Source organism: Camellia sinensis, chromosome 14 (assembly GCF_055761805.1).
Source record: "Camellia sinensis isolate YWXY chromosome 14, ASM5576180v1, whole genome shotgun sequence".
Taxonomy (NCBI): Eukaryota; Viridiplantae; Streptophyta; class Magnoliopsida; order Ericales; family Theaceae; genus Camellia; species Camellia sinensis.
Genome location: NC_138974.1, coordinates 103208512 through 103224078, shown reverse-complemented (window position 1 = coordinate 103224078; position 15567 = coordinate 103208512). Strand labels below are relative to the sequence as shown.

General features: G+C 48.3%; 51 non-coding genes across 51 annotated transcripts; all 51 read right to left on the bottom strand.

The window, feature by feature from the left end:
• Positions 1 to 46: 46 nt before the first annotated feature.
• On the bottom strand, positions 47 to 165 carry LOC145809112 (5S ribosomal RNA). The gene has a single exon (XR_014352606.1). It is a non-coding gene; the product is annotated as a 5S ribosomal RNA (ribosomal RNA).
• Positions 166 to 354: 189 nt separating this feature from the next.
• LOC145810730 (5S ribosomal RNA) lies at positions 355 to 473 on the bottom strand. The gene has a single exon (XR_014354286.1). It is a non-coding gene; the product is annotated as a 5S ribosomal RNA (ribosomal RNA).
• A 182-nt stretch (positions 474 to 655) lies between these two features.
• LOC145811036 (5S ribosomal RNA) lies at positions 656 to 774 on the bottom strand. Its single transcript, XR_014354586.1, has one exon. It is a non-coding gene; the product is annotated as a 5S ribosomal RNA (ribosomal RNA).
• A 187-nt stretch (positions 775 to 961) lies between these two features.
• On the bottom strand, positions 962 to 1080 carry LOC145811096 (5S ribosomal RNA). Its single transcript, XR_014354648.1, has one exon. It is a non-coding gene; the product is annotated as a 5S ribosomal RNA (ribosomal RNA).
• A 189-nt stretch (positions 1081 to 1269) lies between these two features.
• LOC145811006 (5S ribosomal RNA) lies at positions 1270 to 1388 on the bottom strand. The gene has a single exon (XR_014354556.1). It is a non-coding gene; the product is annotated as a 5S ribosomal RNA (ribosomal RNA).
• A 188-nt stretch (positions 1389 to 1576) lies between these two features.
• LOC145809999 (5S ribosomal RNA) lies at positions 1577 to 1695 on the bottom strand. Its single transcript, XR_014353566.1, has one exon. It is a non-coding gene; the product is annotated as a 5S ribosomal RNA (ribosomal RNA).
• A 187-nt stretch (positions 1696 to 1882) lies between these two features.
• On the bottom strand, positions 1883 to 2001 carry LOC145810788 (5S ribosomal RNA). Its single transcript, XR_014354344.1, has one exon. It is a non-coding gene; the product is annotated as a 5S ribosomal RNA (ribosomal RNA).
• Positions 2002 to 2190: 189 nt separating this feature from the next.
• On the bottom strand, positions 2191 to 2309 carry LOC145809445 (5S ribosomal RNA). The gene has a single exon (XR_014352995.1). It is a non-coding gene; the product is annotated as a 5S ribosomal RNA (ribosomal RNA).
• A 189-nt stretch (positions 2310 to 2498) lies between these two features.
• On the bottom strand, positions 2499 to 2617 carry LOC145808983 (5S ribosomal RNA). Its single transcript, XR_014352476.1, has one exon. It is a non-coding gene; the product is annotated as a 5S ribosomal RNA (ribosomal RNA).
• A 188-nt stretch (positions 2618 to 2805) lies between these two features.
• LOC145810665 (5S ribosomal RNA) lies at positions 2806 to 2924 on the bottom strand. The gene has a single exon (XR_014354225.1). It is a non-coding gene; the product is annotated as a 5S ribosomal RNA (ribosomal RNA).
• Positions 2925 to 3115: 191 nt separating this feature from the next.
• LOC145811809 (5S ribosomal RNA) lies at positions 3116 to 3234 on the bottom strand. The gene has a single exon (XR_014355341.1). It is a non-coding gene; the product is annotated as a 5S ribosomal RNA (ribosomal RNA).
• Positions 3235 to 3422: 188 nt separating this feature from the next.
• LOC145810506 (5S ribosomal RNA) lies at positions 3423 to 3541 on the bottom strand. The gene has a single exon (XR_014354070.1). It is a non-coding gene; the product is annotated as a 5S ribosomal RNA (ribosomal RNA).
• Positions 3542 to 3730: 189 nt separating this feature from the next.
• Positions 3731 to 3849, bottom strand: LOC145811249 (5S ribosomal RNA). The gene has a single exon (XR_014354794.1). It is a non-coding gene; the product is annotated as a 5S ribosomal RNA (ribosomal RNA).
• Positions 3850 to 4032: 183 nt separating this feature from the next.
• On the bottom strand, positions 4033 to 4151 carry LOC145810223 (5S ribosomal RNA). The gene has a single exon (XR_014353799.1). It is a non-coding gene; the product is annotated as a 5S ribosomal RNA (ribosomal RNA).
• A 188-nt stretch (positions 4152 to 4339) lies between these two features.
• On the bottom strand, positions 4340 to 4458 carry LOC145810710 (5S ribosomal RNA). The gene has a single exon (XR_014354268.1). It is a non-coding gene; the product is annotated as a 5S ribosomal RNA (ribosomal RNA).
• A 189-nt stretch (positions 4459 to 4647) lies between these two features.
• Positions 4648 to 4766, bottom strand: LOC145810932 (5S ribosomal RNA). Its single transcript, XR_014354483.1, has one exon. It is a non-coding gene; the product is annotated as a 5S ribosomal RNA (ribosomal RNA).
• A 189-nt stretch (positions 4767 to 4955) lies between these two features.
• LOC145809869 (5S ribosomal RNA) lies at positions 4956 to 5074 on the bottom strand. The gene has a single exon (XR_014353437.1). It is a non-coding gene; the product is annotated as a 5S ribosomal RNA (ribosomal RNA).
• A 188-nt stretch (positions 5075 to 5262) lies between these two features.
• On the bottom strand, positions 5263 to 5381 carry LOC145810575 (5S ribosomal RNA). The gene has a single exon (XR_014354138.1). It is a non-coding gene; the product is annotated as a 5S ribosomal RNA (ribosomal RNA).
• A 189-nt stretch (positions 5382 to 5570) lies between these two features.
• LOC145810996 (5S ribosomal RNA) lies at positions 5571 to 5689 on the bottom strand. Its single transcript, XR_014354546.1, has one exon. It is a non-coding gene; the product is annotated as a 5S ribosomal RNA (ribosomal RNA).
• Positions 5690 to 5878: 189 nt separating this feature from the next.
• LOC145809444 (5S ribosomal RNA) lies at positions 5879 to 5997 on the bottom strand. The gene has a single exon (XR_014352993.1). It is a non-coding gene; the product is annotated as a 5S ribosomal RNA (ribosomal RNA).
• Positions 5998 to 6186: 189 nt separating this feature from the next.
• LOC145811294 (5S ribosomal RNA) lies at positions 6187 to 6305 on the bottom strand. Its single transcript, XR_014354838.1, has one exon. It is a non-coding gene; the product is annotated as a 5S ribosomal RNA (ribosomal RNA).
• Positions 6306 to 6494: 189 nt separating this feature from the next.
• Positions 6495 to 6613, bottom strand: LOC145809442 (5S ribosomal RNA). The gene has a single exon (XR_014352991.1). It is a non-coding gene; the product is annotated as a 5S ribosomal RNA (ribosomal RNA).
• Positions 6614 to 6803: 190 nt separating this feature from the next.
• On the bottom strand, positions 6804 to 6922 carry LOC145808982 (5S ribosomal RNA). The gene has a single exon (XR_014352474.1). It is a non-coding gene; the product is annotated as a 5S ribosomal RNA (ribosomal RNA).
• Positions 6923 to 7110: 188 nt separating this feature from the next.
• LOC145810740 (5S ribosomal RNA) lies at positions 7111 to 7229 on the bottom strand. Its single transcript, XR_014354296.1, has one exon. It is a non-coding gene; the product is annotated as a 5S ribosomal RNA (ribosomal RNA).
• Positions 7230 to 7415: 186 nt separating this feature from the next.
• On the bottom strand, positions 7416 to 7534 carry LOC145810245 (5S ribosomal RNA). The gene has a single exon (XR_014353821.1). It is a non-coding gene; the product is annotated as a 5S ribosomal RNA (ribosomal RNA).
• Positions 7535 to 7722: 188 nt separating this feature from the next.
• LOC145811494 (5S ribosomal RNA) lies at positions 7723 to 7841 on the bottom strand. Its single transcript, XR_014355034.1, has one exon. It is a non-coding gene; the product is annotated as a 5S ribosomal RNA (ribosomal RNA).
• A 189-nt stretch (positions 7842 to 8030) lies between these two features.
• On the bottom strand, positions 8031 to 8149 carry LOC145809392 (5S ribosomal RNA). Its single transcript, XR_014352931.1, has one exon. It is a non-coding gene; the product is annotated as a 5S ribosomal RNA (ribosomal RNA).
• Positions 8150 to 8338: 189 nt separating this feature from the next.
• On the bottom strand, positions 8339 to 8457 carry LOC145810728 (5S ribosomal RNA). Its single transcript, XR_014354285.1, has one exon. It is a non-coding gene; the product is annotated as a 5S ribosomal RNA (ribosomal RNA).
• Positions 8458 to 8646: 189 nt separating this feature from the next.
• LOC145811261 (5S ribosomal RNA) lies at positions 8647 to 8765 on the bottom strand. The gene has a single exon (XR_014354805.1). It is a non-coding gene; the product is annotated as a 5S ribosomal RNA (ribosomal RNA).
• A 189-nt stretch (positions 8766 to 8954) lies between these two features.
• Positions 8955 to 9073, bottom strand: LOC145810501 (5S ribosomal RNA). The gene has a single exon (XR_014354067.1). It is a non-coding gene; the product is annotated as a 5S ribosomal RNA (ribosomal RNA).
• A 186-nt stretch (positions 9074 to 9259) lies between these two features.
• LOC145808932 (5S ribosomal RNA) lies at positions 9260 to 9378 on the bottom strand. Its single transcript, XR_014352420.1, has one exon. It is a non-coding gene; the product is annotated as a 5S ribosomal RNA (ribosomal RNA).
• Positions 9379 to 9567: 189 nt separating this feature from the next.
• Positions 9568 to 9686, bottom strand: LOC145811617 (5S ribosomal RNA). The gene has a single exon (XR_014355155.1). It is a non-coding gene; the product is annotated as a 5S ribosomal RNA (ribosomal RNA).
• A 182-nt stretch (positions 9687 to 9868) lies between these two features.
• On the bottom strand, positions 9869 to 9987 carry LOC145810823 (5S ribosomal RNA). The gene has a single exon (XR_014354378.1). It is a non-coding gene; the product is annotated as a 5S ribosomal RNA (ribosomal RNA).
• Positions 9988 to 10176: 189 nt separating this feature from the next.
• On the bottom strand, positions 10177 to 10295 carry LOC145809270 (5S ribosomal RNA). Its single transcript, XR_014352784.1, has one exon. It is a non-coding gene; the product is annotated as a 5S ribosomal RNA (ribosomal RNA).
• Positions 10296 to 10482: 187 nt separating this feature from the next.
• Positions 10483 to 10601, bottom strand: LOC145811496 (5S ribosomal RNA). The gene has a single exon (XR_014355036.1). It is a non-coding gene; the product is annotated as a 5S ribosomal RNA (ribosomal RNA).
• A 187-nt stretch (positions 10602 to 10788) lies between these two features.
• Positions 10789 to 10907, bottom strand: LOC145810244 (5S ribosomal RNA). Its single transcript, XR_014353820.1, has one exon. It is a non-coding gene; the product is annotated as a 5S ribosomal RNA (ribosomal RNA).
• A 188-nt stretch (positions 10908 to 11095) lies between these two features.
• On the bottom strand, positions 11096 to 11214 carry LOC145811465 (5S ribosomal RNA). The gene has a single exon (XR_014355005.1). It is a non-coding gene; the product is annotated as a 5S ribosomal RNA (ribosomal RNA).
• Positions 11215 to 11402: 188 nt separating this feature from the next.
• Positions 11403 to 11521, bottom strand: LOC145810113 (5S ribosomal RNA). The gene has a single exon (XR_014353679.1). It is a non-coding gene; the product is annotated as a 5S ribosomal RNA (ribosomal RNA).
• A 189-nt stretch (positions 11522 to 11710) lies between these two features.
• On the bottom strand, positions 11711 to 11829 carry LOC145810727 (5S ribosomal RNA). Its single transcript, XR_014354284.1, has one exon. It is a non-coding gene; the product is annotated as a 5S ribosomal RNA (ribosomal RNA).
• A 182-nt stretch (positions 11830 to 12011) lies between these two features.
• On the bottom strand, positions 12012 to 12130 carry LOC145810528 (5S ribosomal RNA). The gene has a single exon (XR_014354092.1). It is a non-coding gene; the product is annotated as a 5S ribosomal RNA (ribosomal RNA).
• Positions 12131 to 12319: 189 nt separating this feature from the next.
• On the bottom strand, positions 12320 to 12438 carry LOC145810500 (5S ribosomal RNA). The gene has a single exon (XR_014354066.1). It is a non-coding gene; the product is annotated as a 5S ribosomal RNA (ribosomal RNA).
• A 182-nt stretch (positions 12439 to 12620) lies between these two features.
• LOC145810715 (5S ribosomal RNA) lies at positions 12621 to 12739 on the bottom strand. The gene has a single exon (XR_014354272.1). It is a non-coding gene; the product is annotated as a 5S ribosomal RNA (ribosomal RNA).
• A 187-nt stretch (positions 12740 to 12926) lies between these two features.
• Positions 12927 to 13045, bottom strand: LOC145811626 (5S ribosomal RNA). The gene has a single exon (XR_014355164.1). It is a non-coding gene; the product is annotated as a 5S ribosomal RNA (ribosomal RNA).
• A 186-nt stretch (positions 13046 to 13231) lies between these two features.
• LOC145809967 (5S ribosomal RNA) lies at positions 13232 to 13350 on the bottom strand. Its single transcript, XR_014353534.1, has one exon. It is a non-coding gene; the product is annotated as a 5S ribosomal RNA (ribosomal RNA).
• A 188-nt stretch (positions 13351 to 13538) lies between these two features.
• Positions 13539 to 13657, bottom strand: LOC145810752 (5S ribosomal RNA). Its single transcript, XR_014354308.1, has one exon. It is a non-coding gene; the product is annotated as a 5S ribosomal RNA (ribosomal RNA).
• A 188-nt stretch (positions 13658 to 13845) lies between these two features.
• LOC145811722 (5S ribosomal RNA) lies at positions 13846 to 13964 on the bottom strand. The gene has a single exon (XR_014355256.1). It is a non-coding gene; the product is annotated as a 5S ribosomal RNA (ribosomal RNA).
• A 187-nt stretch (positions 13965 to 14151) lies between these two features.
• On the bottom strand, positions 14152 to 14270 carry LOC145810605 (5S ribosomal RNA). Its single transcript, XR_014354166.1, has one exon. It is a non-coding gene; the product is annotated as a 5S ribosomal RNA (ribosomal RNA).
• Positions 14271 to 14459: 189 nt separating this feature from the next.
• LOC145810478 (5S ribosomal RNA) lies at positions 14460 to 14578 on the bottom strand. The gene has a single exon (XR_014354045.1). It is a non-coding gene; the product is annotated as a 5S ribosomal RNA (ribosomal RNA).
• Positions 14579 to 14766: 188 nt separating this feature from the next.
• Positions 14767 to 14885, bottom strand: LOC145809535 (5S ribosomal RNA). The gene has a single exon (XR_014353095.1). It is a non-coding gene; the product is annotated as a 5S ribosomal RNA (ribosomal RNA).
• Positions 14886 to 15071: 186 nt separating this feature from the next.
• Positions 15072 to 15190, bottom strand: LOC145811641 (5S ribosomal RNA). Its single transcript, XR_014355178.1, has one exon. It is a non-coding gene; the product is annotated as a 5S ribosomal RNA (ribosomal RNA).
• Positions 15191 to 15377: 187 nt separating this feature from the next.
• Positions 15378 to 15496, bottom strand: LOC145810041 (5S ribosomal RNA). The gene has a single exon (XR_014353608.1). It is a non-coding gene; the product is annotated as a 5S ribosomal RNA (ribosomal RNA).
• Positions 15497 to 15567: the final 71 nt, after the last annotated feature.

Sequence of the window (15567 nt, the reverse complement as noted above, 5' to 3'; positions counted from 1 at the left end):
ACAGGCTGTCCGGGGAAAAAAAAAAAAGGGAGGGGGGGTGGAAAAAGGGGTGCAACACGAGGACTTCCCAGGGGGTCCCCCATCCTAGTACTACTCTCGCCCAAGCACGCTTAACTGCGGAGTTCTGATGGGATCCGGTGCATTAGTGCTGGTATGATCGCACCCAAAGATTAACCGCGACTTTATTGTTTTAAGCAGCAGACGGGGGAAAAAATGAAATTGAATGGAACAGGATAATCTGGAAATGGCTTAAAAGGGAGAAGTTTGTCGAATAGGAGGCGAAGGCAATTGAATGGGCTGAAAATCGGAAAGGCTGTCCGGGGGAAAAAAAAAAGGGGAGGGGCGGTGGAAAAAGGGGTGCAACACGAGGACTTCCCAGCGGGTCACCCATCCTAGTACTACTCTCGCCCAAGCACGCTTAACTGTGGAGTTCTGATGGGATCCGGTGCATTAGTGCTGGTGTGATCGCACCCGAAGATTAACCGCGACTTTATTGTTTTAAGCAGCAGACGGGGGAAAAAATGAAATTGAATGGAACAGGATAATCTGGAAATGGTTTAAAAGGGAGAAGTTTGTCGAAAAGGAGGCGAAGGCGATTGAATGGACTAAAAATCGGACAGGCTGTCCGGGGAAAAAAAAAGGGGGGTTGGAAAAAGGGGTGCAACACGAGGACTTCCCAGGGGGTCACCCATCCTAGTACTACTCTCGCCCAAGCACGCTTAACTGCGGAGTTCTGATGGGATCCGGTGCATTAGTGCTGGTATGATCGCACCCGAAGATTAACCGCGACTTTATTGTTTTAAGCAGCAGACGGGGAAAAAAATGAAATTGAATGGAACAGGATAATCTGAAAATGGTTTAAAACGGAGAATTTGTCGAAAAGGAGGAGAAGGTGATTGAATGGGCTAAAAATCGGACAGGCTGTCTGGGAAAAAAAAAAATGGGAGGGGGGGTGGAAAAAGGGGTGCAACACGAGGACTTCCCAGGGGGTCACCCATCCTAGTACTACTATCGCCCAAGCACGCTTAACTGCGGAGTTCTGATGGGATTCGGTGCATTAGTGCTGGTATGATCGCACCCGAAGATTAACCGCGACTTTATTGTTTTAAGCAGCAGACAGGGGAAAAAATGAAATTGAATGGAACAGGATAATCTGGAAATGGTTTAAAAGGGAGAAGTTTGTCGAAAAGGAGGCGAAGGCGATTGAATGGCCTAAAAATCGGACAAGCTGTCCTTCGAAAAAAAAAAAGGGGGGGGGGGGTGGAAAAAGGGGTACAACACGAGGACTTCCCAGGGGGTCACCCATCCTAGTACTACTCTCGCCCAAGCACGCTTAACTGCAGAGGTCTGATGGGATCCGGTGCATTAGTGCTGGTATGACCGCACCCGAAGATTAATCGCGACTTTATTGTTTTAAGCAGTAGGCGGGGAAAAAAATTAAATTGAATGGAACAGGATAATCTGGAAATGGTTTAAAAGGGAGAAGTTTGTCGAAAAGGAGGCGAAGGCGGTTGAATGGGCTAAAAATCGGACAGGCTGTCCGGGGAAAAAAAAAAAGGGGGAGGGGATGGAAAAAGGGGTGCAACACGAGGACTTCCCAGGGGGTCACCCATCCTATTACTACTCTCGCCCAAGCACGCTTAACTGCGGAGTTCTGATGGGATCCGGTGCATTAGTGCTGGTATGATCGCACCCGAAGATTAACCGCGACTTTATTGTTTTAAGCAGCAGACGGGATAAAAAATGAAATTGAATGGAACAGGATAATCTGGAAATGGTTTAAAAGGGAGAAGTTTGTCGAAAAGGAGGCGAAGGCGATTGAATGGGCTAAAAATCGGACAGGCTGTCCGGGAAAAAAAAAAAGGGAGGGGGGGTGGAAAAAGGGGTGCAACACGAGGACTTCCCAGGGGGTCACCCATCCTAGTACTACTCTCGTCCAAGCACGCTTAACTGCGGAGTTCTGATGGTATCCGGTGCATTAGTGCTGGTATGATCGCACCCGAAGATTAACCGCGACTTTATTGTTTTAAGCAGCACACGGGGGAAAAAATGAAATTGAAAGGAACAGGATAATCTGGAAATGGTTTAAAAGGGAGAAGTTTGTCGAAAAGGAGTCGAAGGCGATTGAATGGGCTAAAAATCGGACAGGCTGTCCGGCGAAAAAAAAAAAGGGGAGGGGGGGTGGAAAAAGGGGTGCAACACGAGGACTTCCCAGGGGGTCACCCATCCTAGTACTACTCTCGCCCAAGCACGCTTAACGGCGGAGTTCTGATGGGATCCGGTGCATTAGTGCTGGTATGATCGCACCCGAAGATTAACCGCGACTTTATTGTTTTAAGCAGCAGACGGGGGAAAAAATGAAACTGAATGGAACAGGATAATCTGGAAATGGTTTAAAAGGGAGAAGTTTGTCGAAAAGGAGGCGAAGGCGATTGAATGGGCTAAAAATCGGACAGGTTGTCCGGCGAAAAAAAAAAAGGGGAGGGGGGGTGGAAAAAAGGGTGCAACACGAGGACTTCCCAGGGGGTCACCCATCCTAGTACTACTCTCGCCCAAGCACGCTTAACTGCGGAGTTCTGATGGGATCCGGTGCATTAGTGCTGGTATGATCGCACCCGAAGATTAACCGCGACTTTATTGTTCTAAGCAGCAGACGGGGGAAAAAATGAAATTGAATGGAACAGGATAATCTGGAAATGGTTTGAAAGGGAGAAGTTTGTCGAAAAGGAGGCGAAAGCGATTGAATGGTCTAAAAATCGGACAGGCAGTCCGGGGAAAAAAAAAAGGGGAGGGGGGGTGGAAAAAGGGGTGCAACACGAGGACTTCCGAGGGGGTCACCCATCTTAGTACTACTCTCGCCCAAGCACGGTTAACTGCGGAGTTCTGATGGGATCCGGTGCATTAGTGCTGGTATGATTGCACCCGAAGATTAACCGCGACTTTATTGTTTTAAGCAGCAGACGGGGAAAAAAATGAAATCGAATGGAACAGGATAATCTGGAAATGGTTTAAAAGGGAGAAGTTTGTAGAAATGGAGGCGAAGGCGATTGAATGGGCTAAAAATCGGACAGGCTGTCCGGGGGAAAAAAAAAAAAGGGGAGGGGTGGTGGAAAAAGGGGTGCAACATGAGGACTTCCCAGGGGGTCACCCATCCTAGTACTACTCTCTCCCAAGCACGCTTCACTGTAGAGTTCTGATGGGATCCGGTGCATTAGTGCTGGTGTGATCGCACCCGAAGATTAACCGCGACTTTATTGTTTTAAGCAGCAGACGGGGGAAAAAATGAAATTGAATGGAACAGGATAATCTGGAAATGGTTTAAAAGGGAGAAGTTTGTCGAAAAGGAGGCGAAGGCGATTGAATGGGCTAAAAATCGGACAGGCTGTCCGGGGAAAAAAAAAAAGGGGAGGGGGGTGGAAAAAGGGGTGCAACACGAGGACTTCCCAGGGGGTCACCCATCCTAGTACTACTCTCGCCCAAGCACGCTTAATTGCGGAGTTCTGATGGGATCCGGTGCATTAGTGCTGGTGTGATCGCACCCGAAGATGAACCGCGACCTTATTGTTTTAAGCAGCAGACGGGGGAAAATATGAAATTGAATGGAACAGGATAATCTGGAAATGGTTTAAAAGGGAGAAGTTTGTCGAATAGGAGGCGAAGGCAATTGAATGGGCTGAAAATCGGAAAGGCTGTCCGGGGAAAAAAAAAAAGGGGAGGGGCGGTGGAAAAAGGGGTGCAACACGAGGACTTCCCAGCGGGTCACCCATCCTAGTACTACTCTCACCCAAGCACGCTTAACTGTGGAGTTCTGATGGGATCCGGTGCATTAGTGCTGGTGTGATCGCACCCGAAGATTAACCGCGACTTTATTATTTTAAGTAGCAGACGGGGGAAAAAATGAAATTGAATGGAACAGGATAATCTGGAAATGGTTTAAAAGGGAGAAGTTTGTCGAAAAGGAGGCGAAGGCGATTGAATGGGCTAAAAATCGGACAGGCTGTCCGGGGAAAAAAAAAAGGGGGGGTGGAAAAAGGGGTGCAACACGAGGACTTCCCAGGGGGTCACCCATCCTAGTACTACTCTCGCCCAAGCACGCTTAACTGCGGAGTTCTGATGGGATCCGATGCATTAGTGCTGGTGTGATCGCACCCGAAGATGAACCGCGACCTTATTGTTTTAAGCAGCAGACGGGGGGAAAAATGAAATTGAATGGAACAGGATAATCTGGAAATGGTTTAAAAGGGAGAAGTTTGTCGAAAAGGAGGCGAAGCCGATTGAATGGGCTAAAAATCGGACAGGCTATCCGGGGAAAAAAAAAAGGGGAGGGGGGGTGGAAAAATGGGTGCAACACGAGGACTTCCCAGGGGGTCACCCATCCTAGTACTACTCTCGCCTAAGCACGCTTAACTGCGGAGTTCTGATGGGATCCGGTGCATTAGTGCTGGTGTGATCGCACCCGAAGATTAACCGCGACTTTATTATTTTAAGTAGCATACGGGGGAAAAATTGAAATTGAATGGAACAGGATAATCTGAAAATGGTTTAAAAGGGAGAAGACTGTCCAAAAGGAGGCGAAGGCGATTGAATGGGCTAAAAATCGGACAGGCTGTCCGGGGAAAAAAAAAAAAGGGAGGGGGGGTGGAAAAAGGGGTGCAACACGAGGACTTCCCAGGGGGTCACCCATCCTAGTACTACTCTCGCCCAAGCACGCTTAACTGCGGAGTTCTGATGGGATCCGGTGCATTAGTGCTGGTATGATCGCACCCAAAGATTAACCGCGACTTTATTGTTTTAAGCAGCAGACGGGGGAAAAAATGAAATTGAATGGAACAGGATAATCTGGAAATGGTTTAAAAGGGAGAAGTTTGTCGAATAGGAGGCGAAGGCAATTGAATGGGCTGAAAATCGGAAAGGCTGTCCGGGGGAAAAAAAAAAGGGGAGGGGCGGTGGAAAAAGGGGTGCAACACGAGGACTTCCCAGCGGGTCACCCATCCTAGTACTACTCTCGCCCAAGCACGCTTAACTGCGGAGTTCTGATGGGATCCGGTGCATTAGTGCTGGTATGACCGCACCCGAAGATTAATCGCGACGTTATTGTTTTAAGCAGTAGGCGGGGAAAAAAATTAAATTGAATGGAACAGGATAATCTGGAAATGGTTTAAAAGGGAGAAGTTTGTCGAAAAGGAGGCGAAGGCGGTTGAATGGGCTAAAAATCGGACAGGCTGTCCGGGGAAAAAAAAAAAGGGGGAGGGGATGGAAAAAGGGGTGCAACACGAGGACTTCCCAGGGGGTCACCCATCCTATTACTACTCTCGCCCAAGCACGCTTAACTGCGGAGTTCTTATGGGATCCGGTGCATTAGTGCTGGTATGATTGCACCCGAAGATTAACCGCGACTTTATTGTTTTAAGCAGCAGACGGGATAAAAAATGAAATTGAATGGAACAGGATAATCTGGAAATTGTTTAAAAGGGAGAAGTTTGTCGAAAAGGAGGCGAAGGCGATTGAATGGGCTAAAAATCGGACAGGCTGTCCGGGGAAAAAAAAAAAAGGGAGGGGGGGTGGAAAAATGGGTGCAACACGAGGACTTCCCAGGGGGTCACCCATCCTAGTACTACTCTCGTCCAAGCACGCTTAACTGCGGAGTTCTGATGGTATCCGGTGCATTAGTGCTGGTATGATCGCACCCGAAGATTAACCGCGACTTTATTGTTTTAAGCAGCACACGGGGGAAAAAATGAAATTGAACGGAACAGGATAATCTGGAAATGGTTTAAAAGGGAGAAGTTTGTCGAAAAGGAGTCGAAGGCGATTGAATGGGCTAAAAATCGGACAGGCTGTCCGGCGAAAAAAAAAAAGGGGAGGGGGGGTGGAAAAAGGGGTGCAACACGAGGACTTCCCAGGGGGTCACCCATCCTAGTACTACTCTCGCCCAAGCACGCTTAACGGCGGAGTTCTGATGGGATCCGGTGCATTAGTGCTGGTATGATCGCACCCGAAGATTAACCGCGACTTTATTGTTTTAAGCAGCAGACGGGGGAAAAAATGAAATTGAATGAAACAGGATAATCTTTAAATAGTTTAAAAGGGTGAAGGTTGTCGAAAAGGAGGCGAACGCGATTGAATGGGCTAAAAATCGGACAGGCTGTCCGGGGAAAAAAAAAAAGGGGAGGTGGGGTGGAAAAAGGGGTGCACCACGAGGACTTCCCAGGGGGTCACCCATCCTAGTACTACTCTCGTCCAAGCACGCTTAACTGCGGAGTTCTGATGGTATCCGGTGCATTAGTGCTGGTATGATCGCACCCGAAGATTAACCGCGACTTTATTGTTTTAAGCAGCACACGGGGGAAAAAATGAAATTGAAAGGAACAGGATAATCTGGAAATGGTTTAAAAGGGAGAAGTTTGTCGAAAAGGAGTCGAAGGCGATTGATTGGGCTAAAAATCGGACAGGCTGTCCGGCGAAAAAAAAAAAGGGGAGGGGGGGTGGAAAAAGGGGTGCAACACGAGGACTTCCCAGGGGGTCACCCATCCTAGTACTACTCTCGCCCAAGCACGCTTAACGGCGGAGTTCTGATGGGATCCGGTGCATTAGTGCTGGTATGATCGCACCCGAAGATGAACCGTGACTTTATTGTTTTAAGCAGCAGACGGGGGAAAAAATGAAACTGAATGGAACAGGATAATCTGGAAATGGTTTAAAAGGGAGAAGTTTGTCGAAAAGGAGGCGAAGGCGATTGAATGGGCTAAAAATCGGACAGGTTGTCCGGGGAAAAAAAAAAAGGGGAGGGGGGGGTGGAAAAAAGGGTGCAACACGAGGACTTCCCAGGGGGTCACCCATCCTAGTACTACTCTCGCCCAAGCACGCTTAACTGCGGAGTTCTGATGGGATCCGGTGCATTAGTGCTGGTATGATCGCACCCGAAGATTAACCGTGACTTTATTGTTCTAAGAAGCAGACGGGGGAAAAAATGAAATTGAATGGAACAGGATAATCTGGAAATGGTTCGAAAGGGAGAAGTTTGTCGAAAAGGAGGCGAAAGCGATTGAATGGGCTAAAAATCGGACAGGCAGTCCGGGGAAAAAAAAAAGGGGAGGGGGGGTGGAAAAAGGGGTGCAACACGAGGACTTCCGAGGGGGTCACCCATCTTAGTACTACTCCCGCCCAAGCACGGTTAACTGCGGAGTTCTGATGGGATCCGGTGCATTAGTGCTGGTATGATTGCACCCGAAGATTAACCGCGACTTTATTGTTTTAAGCAGCAGACGGGGAAAAAAATGAAATTGAATGGAACAGGATAATCTGGAAATGGTTTAAAAGGGAGAAGTTTGTCGAAAAGGAGGCGAAGGCGATTGAATGGGCTAAAAATCGGATAGGCTCTCCGGGAAAAAAAAAAAGGGAGGGGGGTGGAAAAAGGGGTGCAACACGAGGACTTCCCAGGTGGTCACCCATCCTAGTACTACTCTCGCCCAAGCACGCTTAACTGCGTAGTTCTGATGGGATCCGGTGCATTAGTGCTGGTATGATCGCACCCGAAGATTAACCGCGACTTTATTGTTTGAAGCAGCAGACGGGGGAAAAAATGAAATTGAATGGAACAGGATAATCTGGAAATGGTTTAAAAGGGAGAAGTTTGTCGAAAAGGAGGCGAAGGCGATTGAATGGGCTAAAAATCGGACAGGCTGTCCGGGGAAAAAAAAAAGGGGAGGGCGGGTGGAAAAAGGGGTGCAACACGAGGACTTCCGAGGGGGTCACCTATCTTAGCACTACTCTCGCCCAAGCACGCTTAACTGCGGAGTTCTGATGGGATCCGGTGCATTAGTACTGGTATGGTCGCACCCGAAGATTAACCGCGACTTTATTGTTTTAAGCAGCAGACGGGGAAAAAAATGAAATTGAATGGAACAGGATAATCTGGAAATGGTTTAAAAGGGAGAAGTTTGTCGAAAAGGAGGCGAAGGCGATTGAATGGGCTAAAAATCGGACAGGCTGTCCGGGGAAAAAAAAAAAACGAAGGGGGGGTGGAAAAAGGGGTGCAACACGAGGACTTCCCAGGGGGTCACCCATCCTAGTACTACTCTCGCCCAAGCACGCTTAACTGCGGAGTTCTGATGGGATCCGGTGCATTAGTGCTGGTATGATCGCACCTAAAGATTAGCCGCGACTTTATTGTTTTAAGCAGCAGACGGGGTAAAAAATGAAATTGAATGGAACAGGATAATCTGGAAATGGTTTAAAAGGGAGAAGTTTGTCGAATAGGAGGCGAAGGCAATTGAATGGGCTGAAAATCGGAAAGGCTGTCCGGGGAAAAAAAAAAAGGGGAGGGGCGGTGGAAAAAGGGGTGCAACACGAGGACTTCCCAGCGGGTCACCCATCCTAGTACTACTCTCGCCCAAGCACGCTTAACTGTGGAGTTCTGATGGGATCCGGTGCATTAGTGCTGGTGTGATCGCACCCGAAGATTGACCGCGACTTTATTGTTTTAAGCAGCAGACGGCGGAAAAAATGAAATTGAATGGAACAGGATAATCTGGAAATGGTTTAAAAGGGAGAAGTTTGTCGAAAAGGAGGCGAAGGCGATTGAACGGGCTAAAAATCGGAGAGGCTGTCCGGGGAAAAAAAAAAAGGGGAGGGGCGGTGGAAAAAGAGGTGCAACACGAGGACTTCCCAGCGGGTCACCCATCCTAGTACTACTCTCGCCTAAGCACGCTTAACTGCGGAGTTCTGATGGGATCCGGTGCATTAGTGCTGGTGTGATCGCACCCGAAGATGAACCGCGACCTTTTTGTTTTAAGCAGCAGACGGGGGGAAAAATGAAATTGAATGGAACAGGATAATCTGGAAATGGTTTAAAAGGGAGAAGTTTGTCGAAAAGGAGGCGAAGCCGATTGAATGGGCTAAAAATCGGACAGGCTGTCCGGGGAAAAAAAAAAAGGGGAGGGGGGGTGGAAAAAGGGGTGCAACACGAGGACTTCCCAGGGGGTCACCCATCCTAGTACTACTCTCGCCTAAGCACGCTTAACTGCGGAGTTCTGATGGGATCCGGTGCATTAGTGCTGGTGTGATCGCACCCGAAGATTAACCGCGACTTTATTATTTTAAGCAGCATACGGGGGAAAATTGAAATTGAATGGAGCAGGATTATCTGAAAATGGTTTAAAAGGGAGAAGACTGTCGAAAAGTAGGCGAAGGCGATTGAATGGGCTAAAAATTGGACGGGCTGTCCGGGGAAAAAAAAAAGGGGGGGGGGGTGGAAAAAGGGGTGCAACACGAGGACTTCCCAGGGGGTCACCCATCCTAGTACTACTCTCGCCCAAGCACGCTTAACTACGGAGTTCTGATGGGATCCGGTGCATTAGTGCTGGTATGATCGCACCCAAAGATTAACCGCGCCTTTATTGTTTTAAGCAGCAGACGGGGGAAAAAATGAAAGTGAATGGAACAGGATAATCTGGAAATGGTTTAAAAGGGAGAAGTTTGTCGAATAGGAGGCGAAGGCAATTGAATGGGCTGAAAATCGGAAAGGCTGTCCGGGGAAAAAAAAAAAGGGGAGGGGCGGTGGAAAAAGAGGTGCAACACGAGGACTTCCCAGCGGGTCACCCATCCTAGTACTACTCTCGCCCAAGCACGCTTAATTGTGGAGTTCTGATGGGATCCGGTGCATTAGTGCTGGTGTGATCGCACCCGAAGATTAACCGCGACTTTATTGTTTGAAGCAGCAGACGGGGGAAAAAATGAAATTGAATGGAACAGGATAATCTGGAAATGGTTTAAAAGGGAGAAGTTTGTCGAAAAGGAGGCGAAGGCGATTGAATGGACTAAAAATCGGACAGGCTGTCCGGGGAAAAAAAAAAGGGGGGTGGAAAAAGGGGTGCAACACGAGGACTTCCCAGGGGGTCACCCATCCTAGTACTACTCTCGCCCAAGCACGCTTAACTGCGGAGTTCTGATGGGATCCGGTGCATTAGTGCTGGTATGATCGCACCCGAAGATTAACCGCGACTTTATTGTTTTAAGCAGCAGACGGGGGAAAAAATGAAACTGAATGGAACAGGATAATCTGGAAATGGTTTAAAAGGGAGAAGTTTGTCGAAAAGGAGGCGAAGGCGATTGAATGGGCTAAAAATCGGACAGGCTGTCCGGGGAAAAAAAAAAAGGGGAGGGGGGGTGGAAAAAAGGGTGCAACACGAGGACTTCCCAGGGGGTCACCCATCCTAGTACTACTCTCGCCCAAGCACACTTAACTGCGGAGTTCTGATGGGATCCGGTGCATTAGTGCTGGTATGATCGCACCCGAAGATTAACCGCGACTTTATTGTTCTAAGCAGCAGACGGGGGAAAAAATGAAATTGAATCGAACAGGATAATCTGGAAATGGTTTGAAAGGGAGAAGTTTGTCGAAAAGGAGGCGAAGGCGATTGAATGGGCTAAAAATCGGACAGGCAGTCCGGGGAAAAAAAAAAGGGGAGGGGGGTGGAAAAAGGGGTGCAACACGAGGACTTCCGAGGGGGTCACCCATCTTAGTACTACTCCCGCCCAAGCACGGTTAACTGCGGAGTTCTGATGGGATTCGGTGCATTAGTGCTGGTATGATTGCACCCGAAGATTAACCGCGACTTTATTATTTTAAGCAGCAGATGGGGAAAAAAATGAAATTGAATGGAACAGGATAATCTCGAAATGGTTTAAAAGGGAGAAGTTTGTCGAAAAGGAGGCGAAGGCGATTGAATGGGCTAAAAATCGGATAGGCTCTCCGGGAAAAAAAAAAAGGGAGGGGGGGTGGAAAAAGGGGTGCAACACGAGGACTTCCCAGGTGGTCACCCATCCTAGTACTACTCTCGCCCAAGCACGCTTAACTGCGTAGTTCTGATGGGATCCGGTGCATTAGTGCTGGTATGATCGCACCCGGAGATTAACCGCGACATTATTGTTTGAAGCAGCAGACGGGGGAAAAAATGAAATTGAATGGAACAGGATAATCTGGAAATGGTTTAAAAGGGAGAAGTTTGTCGAAAAGGAGGCGAAGGCGATTGAATGGGCTAAAAATCGGACAGGCTGTCCGGGGAAAAAAAAAAGGGGAGGGCGGGTGGAAAAAGGGGTGCAACACGAGGACTTCCGAGGGGGTCACCTATCTTAGTACTACTCTCGCCCAAGCACGCTTAACTGCGGAGTTCTGATGGGATCTGGTGCATTAGTACTGGTATGATCGCACCCGAATATTAACCGCGACTTTATTGTTTTAAGCAGCAGACGGGGAAAAAAATGAAATTGAATGGAACAGGATAATCTGGAAATGGTTTAAAAGGGAGAAGTTTGTCGAAAAGGAGGCGAAGGCGATTGAATGGGCTAAAAATCGGACAGGCTGTCCGGGGAAAAAAAAAAAGGTAGGGGGGGTGGAAAAAGGGGTGCAACACGAGGACTTCCCAGGGGGTCACCCATCCTAGTACTACTCTCGCCCAAGCACGCTTAACTGCGGACTTCTGATGGGATCCGGTGCATTAGTGCTGGTATGATCGCACCCAAAGATTAACCGCGACTTTATTGTTTTAAGCAGCAGACGGGGGAAAAAATGAAATTGAATGGAACAGGATAATCTGGAAATGGTTTAAAAGGGAGAAGTTTGTCGAATAGGAGGCGAAGGCAATTGAATGGGCTGAAAATCGGAAAGGCTGTCCGGGGAAAAAAAAAAAGGGGAGGGGCGGTGGAAAAAGGGGTGCAACACGAGGACTTCCCAGCGGGTCACCCATCCTAGTACTACTCTCGCCCAAGCACGCTTAACTGTGGAGTTCTGATGGGATCCGGTGCATTAGTGCTGGTGTGATCGCACCCGAAGATTAACCGCGACTTTATTGTTTTAAGCAGCAGACGGGGGAAAAAATGAAATTGAATGGAACAGGATAATCTGGAAATGGTTTAAAAGGGAGAAGTTTGTCGAAAAGGAGGCGAAGGCGATTGAATGGGCTAAAAATCGGACAGGCTGTCCGGGGAAAAAAAAAGGGGGGGTGGAAAAAGGGGTGCAACACGAGGACTTCCCAGGGGGTCACCCATCCTAGCACTACTCTCGCCCAAGCACGCTTAACTGCGGAGTTCTGATGGGATCCGGTGCATTAGTGCTGGTGTGATCGCACCCGAAGATGAACCGCGACCTTATTGTTTTAAGCAGCAGACGGGGGGAAAAATGAAATTGAATGGAACAGGATAATCTGGAAATGGTTTAAAAGGGAGAAGTTTGTCGAAAAGGAGGCGAAGCCGATTGGATGGGCTAAAAATCGGACAAGCTGTCCGGGGAAAAAATAAAAGGGGAGGGGGGGTGGAAAAAGGGGTGCAACACGAGGACTTCCCAGGGGGTCACCCATCCTAGTACTACTCTCGCCTAAGCACGCTTAACTGCGGAGTTCTGATGGGATCCGGTGCATTAGTGCTGGTGTGATCGCACCCGAAGATTAACCGCGACTTTATTGTTTTAAGCAGCAGACGGGGAAAAAAATGAAATTGAATGGAACAGGATAATCTGGAAATGGTTTAAAAGGGAGAAGTTTGTCGAAAAGGAGGCGAAGGCGATTGAATGGACTAAAAATCGGACAGGCTGTCCGGGGAAAAAAAAAAAGGGGGTGGAAAAAGGGGTGCAACACGAGGACTTCCCAGGGGGTCACCCATCCTAGTACTACTCTCGCCCAAGCACGCTTAACTGCGGAGTTCTGATGGGATCCGGTGCATTAGTGCTGGTATGATCGCACCCGAAGATTAACCGCGACTTTATTGTTTTAAGCAGCAGACGGGGAAAAAAATGAAATTGAATGGAACAGGATAATCTGAAAATGGTTTAAAACGGAGAATTTGTCGAAAAGGAGGACAAGGTGATTGAATGGGCTAAAAATCGGACAGGCTGTCTGGGGAAAAAAAAAATGGGAGGGGGGGTGGAAAAAGGGGTGCAACACGAGGACTTCCCAGGGGGTCACCCATCCTAGTACTACTATCGCCCAAGCCCGCTTAACTGCGGAGTTCTGATGGGATTCGGTGCATTAGTGCTGGTATGATCGCACCCGAAGATTAACCGCGACTTTATTGTTTTAAGCAGCAGACAGGGGAAAAAATGAAATTGAATGGAACAGGATAATCTGGAAATGGTTTAAAAGGGAGAAGTTTGTCGAAAAGGAGGCGAAGGCGATTGAATGGCCTAAAAATCGGACAGGCTGTCCTTGGAAAAAAAAAAAAGGGGGGGGTGGAAAAAGGGGTACAACACGAGGACTTCCCAGGGGGTCACCCATCCTAGTACTACTCTCGCCCAAGCACGCTTAACTGCGGAGTTCTGATGGGATCCGGTGCATTAGTGCTGGTATGACCGCACCCGAAGATTAATCGCGACGTTATTGTTTTAAGCAGTAGGCGGGGAAAAAAATTAAATTGAATGGAACAGGATAATCTGGAAATGGTTTAAAAGGGAGAAGTTTGTCGAAACGGAGGCGAAGACGGTTGAATGGGCTAAAAATCGGACAGGCTGTCCGGGGAAAAAAAAAGAGGGGAAGGGGATGGAAAAAGGGGTGCAACACGAGGACTTCCCAGGGGGTCACCCATCCTATTACTACTCTCGCCCAAGCACGCTTAACTGCGGAATTCTGATGGGATCCGGTGCATTAGTGCTGGTATGATCGCACCCGAAGATTAACCGCGACTTTATTGTTTGAAGCAGCAGACGGGGGAAAAAATGAAATTGAATGGAACAGGATAATCTGGAAATGGTTTAAAAGGGAGAAGTTTGTCGAAAAGGAGGCGAAGGCGATTGAATGGGCTAAAAATCGGACAGGCTGTCCGGGGAAAAAAAAAAGGGGAGGGCGGGTGGAAAAAGGGGTGCAACACGAGGACTTCAGAGGGGGTCACCTATCTTAGTACTACTCTCGCCCAAGCACGCTTAACTGTGGAGTTCTGATGGGATCCGGTGCATTAGTACTGGTATGATCGCACCCGAAGATTAACCGCGACTTTATTGTTTTAAGCAGCAGACGGGGAAAAAAATGAAATTGAATGGAACAGGATAATCTGGAAATGGTTTAAAAGGGAGAAGTTTGTCGAAAAGGAGGCGAAGGCGATAGAATGGGCTAAAAATCGGACAGGCTGTCCGGGGAAAAAAAAAAAGGGAGGGGGGTGGAAAAAGGGGTGCAACACGAGGACTTCCCAGGGGGTCACCCATCCTAGTACTACTCTCGCCCAAGCACGCTTAACTGCGGAGTTCTGATGGGATCCGGTGCATTAGTGCTGGTATGATCGCACCCGAAGAGTAACCGCGACTTTATTGTTTTAAGCAGCAGACGGGGAAAAAATGAAATTAAAAGGAACAGGATAATCTGGAAATGGTTTAAAAGGGAGAAGTTTGTCGAAAAGGAGGCGAAGGCGATTGAATGGGCTAAAAATCAGACAGGCTGTCCGGGAGAAAAAAAAAAAGGGAAGGGGGGGTGGAAAAAGGGGTACAACACGAGGACTTCCCAGGGGGTCACCCATCCTAGTACTACTCTCGCCCAAGCATGCTTAACTGCGGAGTTCTGATGGGATCCGGTGCATTAGTGCTGGTATGATCGCACCCGAAGATTAACCGCGACTTTATTGTTTTAAGCAGCAGACGGGGGAAAAAATGAAATTGAATGGAACAGGATATTCTGGAAATGGTTTAAAAGGGAGAAGTTTGTCGAAAAGGAGGCGAAGGCGATTGAATGGGCTAAAAATCGGACAGGCTGTCCGGGGAAAAAAAAAAAGGGAGGGGGGGTGGAAAAAGGGGTACAACACGAGGACTTCCCAGGGGGTCACCCATCCTAGTACTACTCTCGCCCAAGCACGCTTAACTGCGGAGTTCTGATGGGATCCGGTGCATTAGTGCTGGTATGATCGCACCCGAAGATTAACCGCGACTTTATTGTTTTAAGCAGCAGACGGGGGAAAAAATGAAATTGAATGGAACAGGATAATATGGAAATGGTTTAAAAGGGAGAAGTTTGTCGAAAAGGAGGCGAAGGCGATTGATTGGGCTAAAAATCGGACAGGCTGTCCGGGGAAAAAAAATGGGGAGTTGGGGTGGAAAAAGGGTGTAACACGAGGACTTCGCAGGGGGTCACCCATCCTAGTACTACTCTCGCCCAGGCAAGCTTAACTGCGGAGTTCTGATGGGATCCGGTGCATTCGTGTTGGTATGATCGCACCCGAAGATTAACCGCGAATTTATTGTTTTAAGCAGCAGACGGGGGAAAAAATGAAATTGAATGGAACAGGATAATCTGGAAATGGTTTAAAAGGGAGAAGTTTGTCGAAAAGGAGGCGAAGGCGATTGAATGGGCTAAAAATCGGACAGGCTGTCCAGGGAAAAAAAAAGGGGGAGGGGGGTGGAAAAAGGGGTGCAACACGAGGACTTCCCAGGGGGACACCCATCCTAGTACTACTCTCGCCCAAGCACGCTTAACTGCGGAGTTCGGATGGGATCCGGTGCATTAGTGCTGGTATGCTCGCACCCGAAGATTAACCGCGACTTTATTGTTTTAAGCAGCAGACGGGGTAAAAAATGAAATTGAATGGAACAGGATA